Below are 12954 nucleotides of genomic sequence, written 5' to 3' on the forward strand. Positions count from 1 at the left end.
CCCACTAATTCCTTTCTTGGAATATGTCCTTCCAAGCGAGGGAAGTGCTACACGTTCCTATTTACCTCCCCACTCACTCCATTCAGGATCACCATCAGCCCTTCCAGGTGAGGCAACACTTCACCTGCGGGTCTGTTGGGTTCATCTACTGTATTCGGCGCTCCCAGTGCGGCCTCCCGTACATCAGTGAGGCCCGATGTAGATTGGGAGACGGCTTTATCAAGCACATTCGTTCCGTCCGCAACGAACTGTATTTCCCAATGACCAACCATTTAAAATCCACTCTTAATCCCAATTTTGACATGCCTGTTCATTGTTCTACTACCAAGATAAAGCCACTCTCTGGTTGGAGGATCAACACCTCATATTGCATCTGAGTCACCTCCAACCTGACGTCTTGAGCATCAATTTCTTTAACTTCCACCTCAACCTTCTCTTTTCCCTCTCTCATTCTGTCCTCCCTCTTCGCTTCTCCTCCACTACGTCATATTTCTCTCTGGTGTCTCGTCTCCTGCCCTTTCTCCCATGATCCACTCTCCCACGCTGTCAGATTCCTACTTTTCAGCCCAGTTCTTTTTCCAAACAATTGAGAAATGAGTGTCCTTGTCGGTGTCTACAACGGAATTTTTATCAGTTTTAGCTGAGTTAAAAAAAATAAAATTAATAAACATGCAATTCTACTGGAGTGAATGTAGAGGAGAGTCAACACTCCATTTGATCGGATTGAAATTTATTGGAAATCAGGAGGTGAGATGACATTATTTTCCTTGAAGCAGAGTAGGCATCGAAGGTTTCCGTAAAAAATTGCGCAATTATGAATGAGTGCTGTGGTGTTAAACACTCCTCCGTAACATCTTTATCTAATGCGATGGACAAGTGCAAGCTTTACTGTAAGTTCGTTTTGACATTTTTTTCCATTTAATTCCAATGCAAAAGACTAAAGTAACAAATGAGTGGCATTTTTGCCTATTTAGTCTTGAAAGTCCCCAGAACCTGTCTCGCTTTCTCAGACCGAAAAGGGTCTGGCGGTGACGAGAGCGGGAATATGGTGGAAAACTGAAAATAAAAGGTAGGTTAAGCTTAATGATTGGTAGGAGTGGAGGTCGCGGCGTGCGGGTGCCGGAGAGTCTGTTCCTGTGCTGTGTTTCTCTCGGGCTCTAAACCAGATTTACTCTCCCCGCTGTCACGTTCTCCGATGACCGCCGGTTCTGTAGAGTCAAGATCGAAAACATTGCGATGCCGCCGAGAAGAGTTTGTTAATTAGCTGAATAATTGACATGAGCGGATATTACGCTGCGCTGATGATCTGCTCTCTGAACTTGGACTGAGTTACCCCATAAATAAACGTGTTCGTGCAACAGCTTAATATCATCCGCATGTCTCCCGCGTGTTGAAATATGTATTCAGAATCGTTGTAATTATTCCGATCCAGTCCGGCAATAATGTAATAAAGGAATTCGGCAACGCTCACCGACCACAGGATGATGAACCTTCCGGAGATGGTGAGAAGTAAGGTCACAGACCTCCTCCTGCTCTCCATCTCCAGGTCACTGCAGTTCTCCGCCTTGCTCTGACCCCTCAGCCCCTTACGGACTCATATCCCACCCACCCGGGATCCGTATCGCAGCCCGGTATTTCAATACAGTCCCACGATATATTGTCAACCACTTTCACAGGACGATATATAAAGACGAAGGGCACATTATTAAAACAGAGCAGAACGCCGGGTGTTGTCAGAACCACAGCCGCAGTTTTCCAGGTGCAATATTTCGTTTTCCACTTCTGGCAACAAATGGCGACACACCGATGCAAAGTAAAAGTGACGGTGAACCAGACAGAACAGTCTGTGGCAGCCTCTCCCAGGGGAGAGGTCACATTGCACACGGGTGTGATGTCCAGGAAAGTCCCGGGGAAGTAATATCACCGCAAACACGATGGTCAGTAGATCCGCCGCTGTCGTGGCCACCAGGTAGCGAGTGGTGCAGGTAGAGAGGCCGCTTTTTCCCCGGGACAGGATCACCATCGCCACTAAATTCACTGGGAAACAACAGAGAGAGCGAGTGAGTTGCTGTCTGCCCACTCCTTGGTTCTCGGGGCAGAGAGATGCTGGAAATGGAGAGCAGTTCATTCCCGGAGGTTTAAAACGCAGAAGGCAGGAATCGCCGGCGCCTCAAAGGTGCCGATGCCGGAAAAAACGGTACGGTCTGGGACGCTGCACGGAGAGCAGCGTTCGGGAAGGAGGCCGAGAACGCTTTGGAAAATCAGTGTAAATCTCTGTGCATCAGGTTTCTGACTGATATGATAAGCCGAGAAAGCCTCGGCAACTTTCTCAGCGACAGTGATTCCCGCGATCGGGTCACATCTGTTCACACTGTCCGGTCCCGCTCAGCCCCGCTGTCTCCGACTTTGTCCATGGACAGTTTCCAAAGCTCGTTGCAGATTTACTTCTCCTGTTCGCAGGCATCGATCTCCTCCTCGGCTTCCGCCACACGGGCCCTGCTCCGCTCAGCTCGCTTATTTTAAATTCCGCAACCACTCTTCGCCGCGGTTCGGTCACACTCTGTCAGGGGATCGGATCAGAAAGTTCCCATGTTCGGTTTATTTAATATTCTCCCTGACCTGCTCCGAATTACTGCGGTATTATTCTACATGCTCCGGTGCTGAGTGACCCGGAGCGGAGTGTCGCCTGTAACTTACCCCGTCTGACCTGTATCGGACCCCGCTGTGTCGGCTCTGAACTTCTGCTTCACTGCATCGATATCCCGGCGTGGAAACAAACCCCGGGAAACAAAAACGCACAGACACCCTTATTTAATTTTTCCAAATTCCCGAAACTCTCGGGATCGAATATACAGTTGGTGTCATTTTCAGGATATAAATGTACATTCTGTGTCAATAGCAGACTTGGCAATGTTGATTTGGTCCCTCAGCCAAATTGTTAATACAGTTGGGGAACAAGTGGGCTCCGAGCACCGGTCCCTACAACACCGACTGGGACGTCCTGCAGGCCCAGGAAGGGTCTGGTTATTCCTTGTATTTAAACGCACAGACACCAGGGACAGGAGCAGGCCATTCGGCCCCTCTAGCACGTCCTGTCATTCAATAAGACCCGGGACCCATCACCACTCCTATCCCCACTTTGCCTTGACCATTGGCCCCGCTTGTAGGTCAACAGGCTGCCGGTGTTTGCCCCCCAATATGGTGAATCCCTCTGCTCGCCACCACAGTGGGCTCAGACATTTTGCATGAACTCCTTGCTCTTTTTGGCAAGTGTTATCCCCGATGCAGGTTGCTACTCCAACGAAGACTCGATAAGGTCGATCCTTTATCAAACTGCCGAACGATGCCGACTCCTCCGGATCCCTCGATCCTGCACTTCGATAAATTCTTCACTCTCCCTTCTAATCTTGGAATTGAGTAAATCAACACATCTAGCAAAAACTTCCAGTCCAATAATATGGGATCTTGCAACAGAATGCACACTCTGTTTTAAAAATGAAACTGCGTCACAAACATAAACACGCAACAGAAACGGAGATACAGCACGTTCTCACATCAAAGTTGCCGGTGAACGCAGCAGGCCAGGAGGCATCTCTAGGAAGAGGTACAGCCGACGTTTCAGGCCGAGACCCCGGTCTCAGCCTGAAACGTCGACTGTACCTCTTCCTAGAGAGTCATGGGTCACTCTCTATCCATGAATCATGGATCTAAAAAGCGTGGATTGGAACAGGTTGTTCTCTGGCAAAGATGTGATTGGTAGGTGGGAAGCCTTCAAAGGGGAAATTTTGAGAGTGCAGAGTTTGTATTTTCCTGTCAGGATTAAAGGCAAATTGAATAGGAATAAGGAACCTTGGTTCTCAAGGGATATTGCAACTCTGATAAAGACGAAGATGGAGTTGTATGAAATGTATAGGGAACAGGAAGTAAATCAGATGCTTGAGGAGTATAGGAAGTGCAAGAAAATACTTAAGAAAGTAATCAGGAGGGCTAAAAGAAGACATGAGGTTGCCTTGGCAGTCAAAGTGAAGGATAATCCAAAGAGCTTTTACAGGTATATTAAGAGCAAAAGGATTGTAAGGGATAAAATTGGTCCTCTTGAAGATCAGAGTGGTCGGCTATGTGCGGAACCAAAGGAAATGGGGGAGATCTTAAATAGGTTTTTTGCGTCTGTATTTACTAAGGAAACTGGCATGAAGTCTATGGAATTGAGGGAATCAAGTAGTGAGATCATGGAAACTGTACAGATTGAAAAGGTGGAGGTGCTTGCTGTCTTGAGGAAAATTAAAGTGGATAAATCCCCGGGACCTGACAGAGTATTCCCTCGGACCTTGAAGCAGACTAGTGTTGAAATTGCGGGGGCCCTGGCAGAAATATTTAAAATGTCGCTGTCTACGGGTGAGGTGCCGGAGGTTTGGAGAGTGGCTCATGTTGTTCCGTTGTTTAAAAAAGGATTGAAAAGTAATCCGGGAAATTATAGGCCGGTGAGTTTAACGTCGGCAGTAGGTAAATTATTGGAGGGAGTACTAAGAGACAGAATCTACAAGCATTTGGATAGACAGGGACTTATTAGGGAGAGTCAACATGCATTTGTGCGTGGTTGGTCATGTTTGACCAATCTATTGGAGTTTTTCGAGGAGGTTACCAGGAAAGTGGATGAAGGGAAGGCAGTGGATATTGTCTGCACGGATTTCAGTAAGGCCTTTGACAAGGTCCCACATGGGAGGTTAGTTAGGAAAATTCAGTCGCTAGGTATACATGGAGAGGTGGTAAATTGGATTAGACGTTGGCTCAATGGAAGACGCCAAAGAGTGGTGGCAGACAATTGCTTCTCCGAGTGGAGGCATGTGACTAGTAGTGTGCCACAGGGATCAGTGCTGGGTTCATTGTTATTTGTCATCTATATCAATGATCTGGATGATAATGTGGTAAATTGGATCAGCAAATTTGCTGATGATACAAAGATTGGAGGTGTAGTAAACAGTGAGTAAGGTTTTCAGAGCCTGAAGAGAGACTTGGACCAGCTGGAAAAATGGGCTGAAAAATGGCAGATGGAGTTTAATACAGACAAGTGTGAGGTGTTGCACGTTGGAAGGACAAACCAAGGTAGAACATACAGGGTTAATGGTAAGGCACTGAGGAGTGCAGTAGAACAGAGGGATCTGGGAATACAGATACAAAATTCCCTAAAAGTGGCGTCACAAGTAGATAGGGTCGTAAAGAGAGCTTTTGGTACATTGGCCTTTATCAATCAAAGTATTGAGTATTAGAGCTGGAATGTTATGATGAGGTTGTATAAGGCATTGATGAGGCCGAATCTGGAGTATTGTGTTCAGTTTTAGTCACCAAATTACAGGAAGGATATAAATAAGGTTGAAAGAGTGCAGAGAAGGTTTACAAGGATGTTGCCGGGACTTGAGAAACTCAGTTACAGAGAAAGGTTGAATAGGTTAGGACTTTATTCCCTGGAGCGTAGAAGAATGAGGGGAGATTTGATAGAGATATATAAAATTATGATGGGTATAGATAGAGTGAATGCAAGCAGGCTTTTTCCACTGAGGCAAGGGGGAAAAAAAACTAGGGGACATGGGTTAAGGGTGGGGGTGGGAGTTTAAAGGGAACATTGGGGGGGGCTTCCTCACACAGAGAGTGGTGGGAGTATGGAATGAGCTGCCAGATGAGGTGGTAAATGCGGGTTCTTTATTAACATTTAAGAATATATTGGACAGATACATGAATGGGAGGTGTATGGAGGGATATGGTCCGTGTGCAGGTCAGTGGGACTAGGCAGAAAATGGTTCCGCACAGCCAAGAAGGGCCAAAAGGCCTATGTCTGTGCTGTAGTTTCTATGGTTTCTATGTCATCACGTGACCTCACATCGGTGGGAAAATCACATCAGGTGACCTCCAAAAGACCATTACATCATTCTCACAGAAAAAAAGATCTCCTTGAGCATGTAACAATAGTAAATATTAAATTTTAAGTTATAAATCATAAATAGAGAACAGAAAAATGGAAAGTGTAAAAAAACCGAGAGGCAAGTCCAGTTATTTGGAGGGTACGGCCCAGATCCGGGTCAGGATCCGTTCAGCAGTCTTGTCACAGTTGGAAAGAAGCTGTTCCCAAATCTGGCCTACGAGTCTTCAAGCTCCTGAGCCTTCTCCCGGAGGGAAGAGGGACGAAAAGTGTGTTGGCTGGGTGGGTCGCGTCCTTGATTCTTGTTGACATTGAGGGATAGGTTGTTGTCTTCACACCATGCCAGCAGGTTCTTAATTTCCTCTCTGTACTCAAAGTCATCATTACCCGAGATACGGCCTACAATTATGATTATGATTTCAGTGGTACAACAACATTAATCACTGGTTTCATCACTGAATACAGTGCTGTCAGATGTAAAGTCTCCTGTTATATGTCCGGTTGTGCCGTGTTGTTGGTGGAGTGGGCAGCGTGGTATTTATCTCGACTTGGGTCACAACACCAGAATTGCTAGCGGGGTCTACACACAGTATATTTGTCAACAGAAAAACTCTCATCCTTGCAGTCTTTGTCTCTTGGCAAACTCAACATGCTAACAATGTGCATCATAGTCACCTCTTCCTCTTTAAAGTCAGTTATTCATTCAGACAGCTGATTACTGAGCGGTATCATATTTGTTGATCATTAACGTTCGCCCAGATTCGTTTGGATAGATTTGATGTGGAGTTCGGGGGTGTCACAGTGAAAGGACAGCAAGGCTGAACTCTCTCCCTTGTCCAAACAGTCCTTCCAGCTGAGGCACCAATTCACAATTTACTTCCTCTGACCTTTCATTCCCCTCACCTGCTTTTCACTTCTCCCTGGGTCCACTCCTCCATCCCTTTCTCCTATTGTCTAATCTCCTCTCCGATTAGATTTTTTTTTCCTCCTGCTCTTGTGATTTCCCACCTACACTGGCTTCAACTATCATCTTCGAGCGAGCCTTTTCCTCACCCGCCCAGTTTTTATTCAGATATTTCCCCTTCCTTCTCAGTCCTGAAGAAGGATCTCAACTGGATATGTCGACTCTTTTCGATAGATGCTACCTGACCTGCTGGGTTCCTTCAGCATTTTGTGAGGGTTTTTTGGGATTTCCAACATCTGCAGACTTCCTCGGGTTTGTGATTTCTTCTCCGTCGTCACGCCGGCCACCGGTGGCGATGTGCAGTCCTCCGGTCGCCCGTGGCGCTGTGGTAACCTCCGAGCTTCCTGCTGGACGCAGGCGTAGTGCCGACCCCAGGTGTCACCGTGGTTCTCCCGAGAGGAGGGGATTTATGTCGTGTTCGTGTAGATCGGCGGCTGGTTGCGGATGGAAATGGTCGGGGCCGAGCTCTGACGAACGACAGGAGGCTTCGCTCTCTCTGGTATCGTAGCCGCGGTTTTAGCTTTGCTCTCGAGCCCGGGCTGTGGGATCAATTAGTTGTGGCTCCCTAAGTGGGGAAGGGGTTTGGGGTTTGGGGATCTGTCTGTGTGTGTGGGGAGAGGTGGACGTGTGGGTGCGGGGTGAGGATGGGAAAGGTGTGGGACGATGGGCGATTGGGGGTGAGGGGAAGGTGGTGATGTGAGAAAGTGAGATGATCGGATGTTCCGTGACCCGGGTGAAATGAAGTAGGAGACAAGGGAGGATCTGGTCCATTGTATTGGACGCTCGCGTGTCCTTTCAGGAAGCAACAATTCTTCTCTTTATATCAATCACTGACTCATCTTGCTGTTAACTGTGTGTTTGTTACAAAGCCCCAGAGTGGGAAACCGTTGTCACCCTCATGGGCTGCGAGTGCAGATTAGGAAGCGGGTGGGGAGTTGGGGGTGTCTGCGACTTCTGCGTCAAAGAAGGACACGGGTTTGTACAGCGGATTCGGATCTGTTGGCATATCTGCAGTTACAATGGGAAACGGGAAAAGGAAGATGCTGAGAAGGGAGAGATTTAATCAACGAAGCATGGTCAGGGGTGGAGGGGTATAGGAGCTGTCTGATAGATCGTTTTAATTTCTTTATATATAATCTCACAGATGGTGACTGAGGAAGAGGTTTAGTGAGGGAGGATACCCGGAATCAGTCACGGTATCAGGAGAGTGACAGTGATGTGATTTCCTGTGTCACGGATATAGACAGTAGTCTCATGTGAGCAGTTGGTAAAGGTGCAATTGTCAGTTGTTTAGCAGAACATTTTCGTGTTTGTATTATCCAGGTGATCTAAGGCTATGTGAAAAGCCATTGCGATCACATCTGCCATAGACCTATTGTGATGGGCAAATTGCAGTGGGTCCAGGCCCTTGCTGAGGCAGGAGTTCATTCTCACCATGACAAACCCTTCACATTTCATCACCAGAGATGTGAGAGCCACTGGATGATAGTCATTAAGGCAGCTCACACTGCTCTTCATGTTACTTGTCATCTGTAATCAGTAATTTGGCTGAGAATGTACAGGGTATGGATTGTACATTTGTAGCAAGTAAGTTCAAATAATTGCGTTTTTGAAAAATAGTAGGTATAAACACTCCCCTCTGTTTCCTTGTCCCCAATCAGCCTCTCTCCATCCTTACTGCCTTCCCTCTCCACTCCATCTTCCCTCTTACCCCCACATTGGACATAAGTTCAAGGTGAAAGGTGAAATATTTTGGGGGAATCTGAAGGGAAATTCTTCACTCAGAGTTTGGTGAGAGTGCGGAATGAGCTGCCAGTGGAAGTGGTGGATGTGGGTTTGATTTAGACACTAAAGAGAAATTTGGCTGTGGACATGGATGGGAGGTGTATGGAGGCTATGGTGCAGGTAGTTGGAAACAGGCATTAAAAAACTAAACCAGGTCCACATTGACTAGAAGGGCCGAAGGGCTTGCTTCAGAGCTGCTGGTCTCTGTGACTGTAATACTATTCTGATCTGTAATTTCCACTGTCAGTGCTTTGCTGCTAATGACTGAACCCAGAAATTTACAGTGTGGGTGGAGAGGCTGACCAGTGACTGTTCCTGTGCTCAGAGTCACTGGGACGTCCCATCACTGAGCGGATTCTCTTTCACTGGGTCCGTCACTCAACAAGTTCATTGTTTACAGGAGATCACAGAACTCACAGAGAAGGGAATCCCGACAGAGGATTCCCCACTCTTCCTCAGCCTGGTGATGGGGAAAAGCTCCCAGTCCCAGGGAGAGATGTGGGAATCCTTTGTGGAAATGAGGAATGGGTTGGCAAAGTTGGACACAATGCTGAAAGAAATCCTGGAGTTCAGTATGGTAAAACAACACACTGAACTGAGAATCACATTGAAACATTGTAAACTGAACAATGTTATAGAACATAGATCAGTACAGCACAGGAACAATAGTTCGGACCTCAGTGTTCTTCGCTCCCTGAAAGTGGCCAAGTGAATTAATAATCAAATGGCTGACTAAACTAATCCATTATGCAGACACAATATCCATATCCCTTCATTTTCCTCACATTCATGTGCCTGTCTAAGAGTCTGTGAAAAGTCCCTACTACACAGTACCTGTCTCTACCAAACCCCAGGTGCTCATTCCAGGCTCTAACTAATCTGTCTAAAGAACCTGCCTTTCACACAGAGGTTGCCTTTCTCCTTTGAACTTACCCCTCTCTCCCTCTGGTATCAGACATTCCAACCCCTCAAAAGAGATACTGTCTGCCTACTCTATCTATACCCCTCATAATCTTATAAACCTCTATCAGATTTCCTCTCAGTCTCCACTGCTCCAGAGAAAACAACCAGTTTGTCCAAACACAGGCCCTCTAATCCAGACAGCATCCACGTAAACTCTTTTGCACTCTCTTCAACTCTGACATTTTTCCTAGAATGGGGCGACTGGAACTGTATGAAATATTCCAGATGTCGTCCAACTAGAGTTTTATAAGTTTCAACATAACTTCCTGACTTTTGAACACAATGCCTTGACTCACAAAGGCAAGCACACCATTTGCCTTCTTAACCCCCTGTCAATCTGTGTAGCCACGTTCAGGGAGTGATGAACTTGGACTCCAAGATCCCCCTGCTGATCACCACTGTTGCACTTAATAGTGTACCGTCTGTTTACATTTAACCTGCCCAGGTGCAACACTTCACATATGGCCAGGTTAAGCTCCATCTGCCATTTCTCTGCCATTATCTGCAGCTAATTTACAGGATATCCCACTGTGCTCTTTGACTGTCATCTATTCCATCCACCCCCATGGACAGTTTTATCCGGTTGCTTATATACAAGTATAACATAGCAAAGTCGAGTGGGAAGCCGGAGGATTGGGAAACTTTTAAAGAGCAACAGAAGGCAATACACAGAGAAAAATGAGGTACGAAGGTAAACTAGCCAAGAATATAAAGGAGGATAGTAAAAGCTTCTTTAGGTATGTGAAAAGGGAAAAAATAGTTAGGACCAAAATTGGGCCCTTGAAGACAGAAACTGGTGAATTTATTATGGGGAACAAGGAAATGGCAGACGAGCTGAACAGGTACCTTGGATCTGTCTTCACTAGGGAAGACACAAACAATCTCCCAGATGTAATAGTAGCCAAAGGACCTAGGGTAATGGATGAACTGAAGGAAATTTATATTAGGCAGGAAATGGTGTTGGATAGACTGTTGGGTCTGAAAGCTGATAAGTCCCCGGGACCTGATGGTCTGCATCCTAGGGTACTTAAAGAGGTGGCTTTAGAAATTGTGGACGCATTGGTAATCATTTTCCAATGTTCTATATATTCAGGATCAGTTCCTGTGGATTGGAGGGAGGCTAATGTTGTCCCTCTCTTCAAGAAGGGAGGAAGAGAGAAAACAGGGAATTATAAACCAGTTAGCCTGACATCGATGGTGGGAAAGATGCAGGAGTCAATTATAAAAGATGAAATTACGACACATCTGGATAGCAGTAATAGGATCGGTCCGAGTCAGCATGGATTTACGAAGGGGAAATTTTGCTTGACTAATCTGCTAGAATTTTTTGACGATGCAACTATGAAAATGGACAAGGGAGAGCCAGTGGCTGTAGTGTACCTGGACTTTCAGAAAGTCTTTGATAAAAGTCCCACACAGGAGATTAGTGGGAAAAATTAGGGCACATGGTATTGGGGGCCGAGTACTGACATGGATTGAAAATTGGCTGCCTGACAGAAAACAAAGAGTAGCGATTAACAGGTCCCTTTCGGAATGGCAGGCGGTGACCAGTGTGGTACCGCAGGGTTCAGTGCTGGGACCGCAGCTGTTTACAATATATATTAATGATTTAGATGAGGGAATTAAAAGTAACATTAGCAAATTTGCCTATGACACAAAGCTGGGTGGCAGTGTGAAATGTGAGGAGGATGTTATGAGAATGCAGGATGACTTGGACAGGCTGGGTGAGTGGGCAGATGCAGTTTAATGTTGATAAATGTGAGGTTATCCACTTTGGTGGTAAGAACGGGAAGGCAGATTATTATCTAAATGGAGTCAAGTTAGGAAAAGGGGAAGCACAACGAGATCTAGGTGTTCTTGTACATCAGTCACTGAAAGCAAGCATGCAAGTACAGCAGGCAGTGAAGAAAGCTAATGGCATGCTGGCCTTCATAACAAGGGGAATTGAGTATAAGAGCAAAGAGCTCCTTCTGCAGCTGTACAGGGCCCTGGTGAGACCACACCTGGAGTACTGTGTGCAGTTTTGGTCTCCATATTTGAGGAAGGACATTCTTGCTATTGAGGGAGTGCAGCGTAGGTTCACAAGGTTAATTCCCGGGATGGCGGGACTGTCATATGTTGAAAGATTGGAGCGACTGGGCTTGTATACTCTGGAATTTAGAAGGCTGAGAGGGGATCTTATTGAAACATATAAGATTATATAGGGATTGGACATGCTGGAGGCAGGAAGCGTGTTCCCGCTGATGGGTGAGTCCAGAACCAGAGGCCACAGTTTAAGAATAAGGGGTAGGCCATTTAGAACAGAGTTGAGGAAAAACTTTTTCACCCAGAGAGTGGTGGATATATGGAATGCTCTGCCCCAGAAGGCTGTGGAGGCCAAGTCTCTGGATGCTTTCAAGAAAGAGATGGATAGAGCTCTTTAAGATAGCGGAATCAAAGGTTATGGGGATAAGGCAGGAACTGGATACTGATTGTCGATGATCAGCCATGATCACAGTGAATGGCGGTGCTGGCTCGAAGGGCTGAATGGCCTACTCCTGCACCTATTGTCTTTTGTCTATCACAGATGTCAGAGGTTCCTGTACAGATTCCCACAGAACACCACTAACCCAGATCTCCTGTTAGAATACCTCCCTTCAAGCACCACCCTTTGTCTTCGATGGGTAACCCAGTTCTGAATCCAATTCACCATGGATCCCATACATCTTAATCTTTTGGATGAGCCTCCCATGTGGGACATTGTCAAAGGCCTCACAAAAATGTGTGAAAACAACTTCCTGAGCTCAGCCTTCATCAATCATCCTCATCACAACATGAATAAAATCAATCAAGTCAGTAAGACTCCAAACAAAGCCATGTTGGATCCCATAATAAAGCTATGGTTTTACAAATACTCATAAATTCTATCCCTACCACTGGCAGTCTATAACTTCCAGGATTATCCATGGTTCCCTTCTTGAATATTAGATCAACATTGGCTGCTCACCAGTCCTCCAGGACCTCGCCAGTGGCTAGCAAGGGCACAAAGATATTGGCCAAGGCCCCAGCAATCTCTTCACTTGCCTCAGTGAATAATCTGTGGTGTATCCCATCAGGCCCTGGGGTTTATCTACCTTACTGCTATTTAAAAGCCCAAAGCTACCTGCTTAGTTACTTAAAAATACTTGAGCATATTAATACTCTTCACTTTGATCTCCACATGCTCCATGTCCTTTTCTTTGGTAAATATTGATGTAAAGTACTCATTATAAACCTCAGCCACATCCTTTGTATCCAACCAAATGTTCCCCTCCCCATTTGTCCCACCCTCTCCCTTGTTTTCCTCTTG

General features: G+C 46.1%; 1 pseudogene; it reads left to right on the forward strand.

Annotated features, from left to right (window-relative positions):
* Positions 1-7242: 7242 nt before the first annotated feature.
* LOC134345042 (zinc finger protein 239-like) overlaps positions 7243-12954 on the forward strand; it is a 44936-nt pseudogene continuing 39224 nt past the window's right edge.

Source organism: Mobula hypostoma, chromosome 4 (assembly GCF_963921235.1).
Source record: "Mobula hypostoma chromosome 4, sMobHyp1.1, whole genome shotgun sequence".
NCBI classification, from domain to species: Eukaryota; Metazoa; Chordata; class Chondrichthyes; order Myliobatiformes; family Myliobatidae; genus Mobula; species Mobula hypostoma.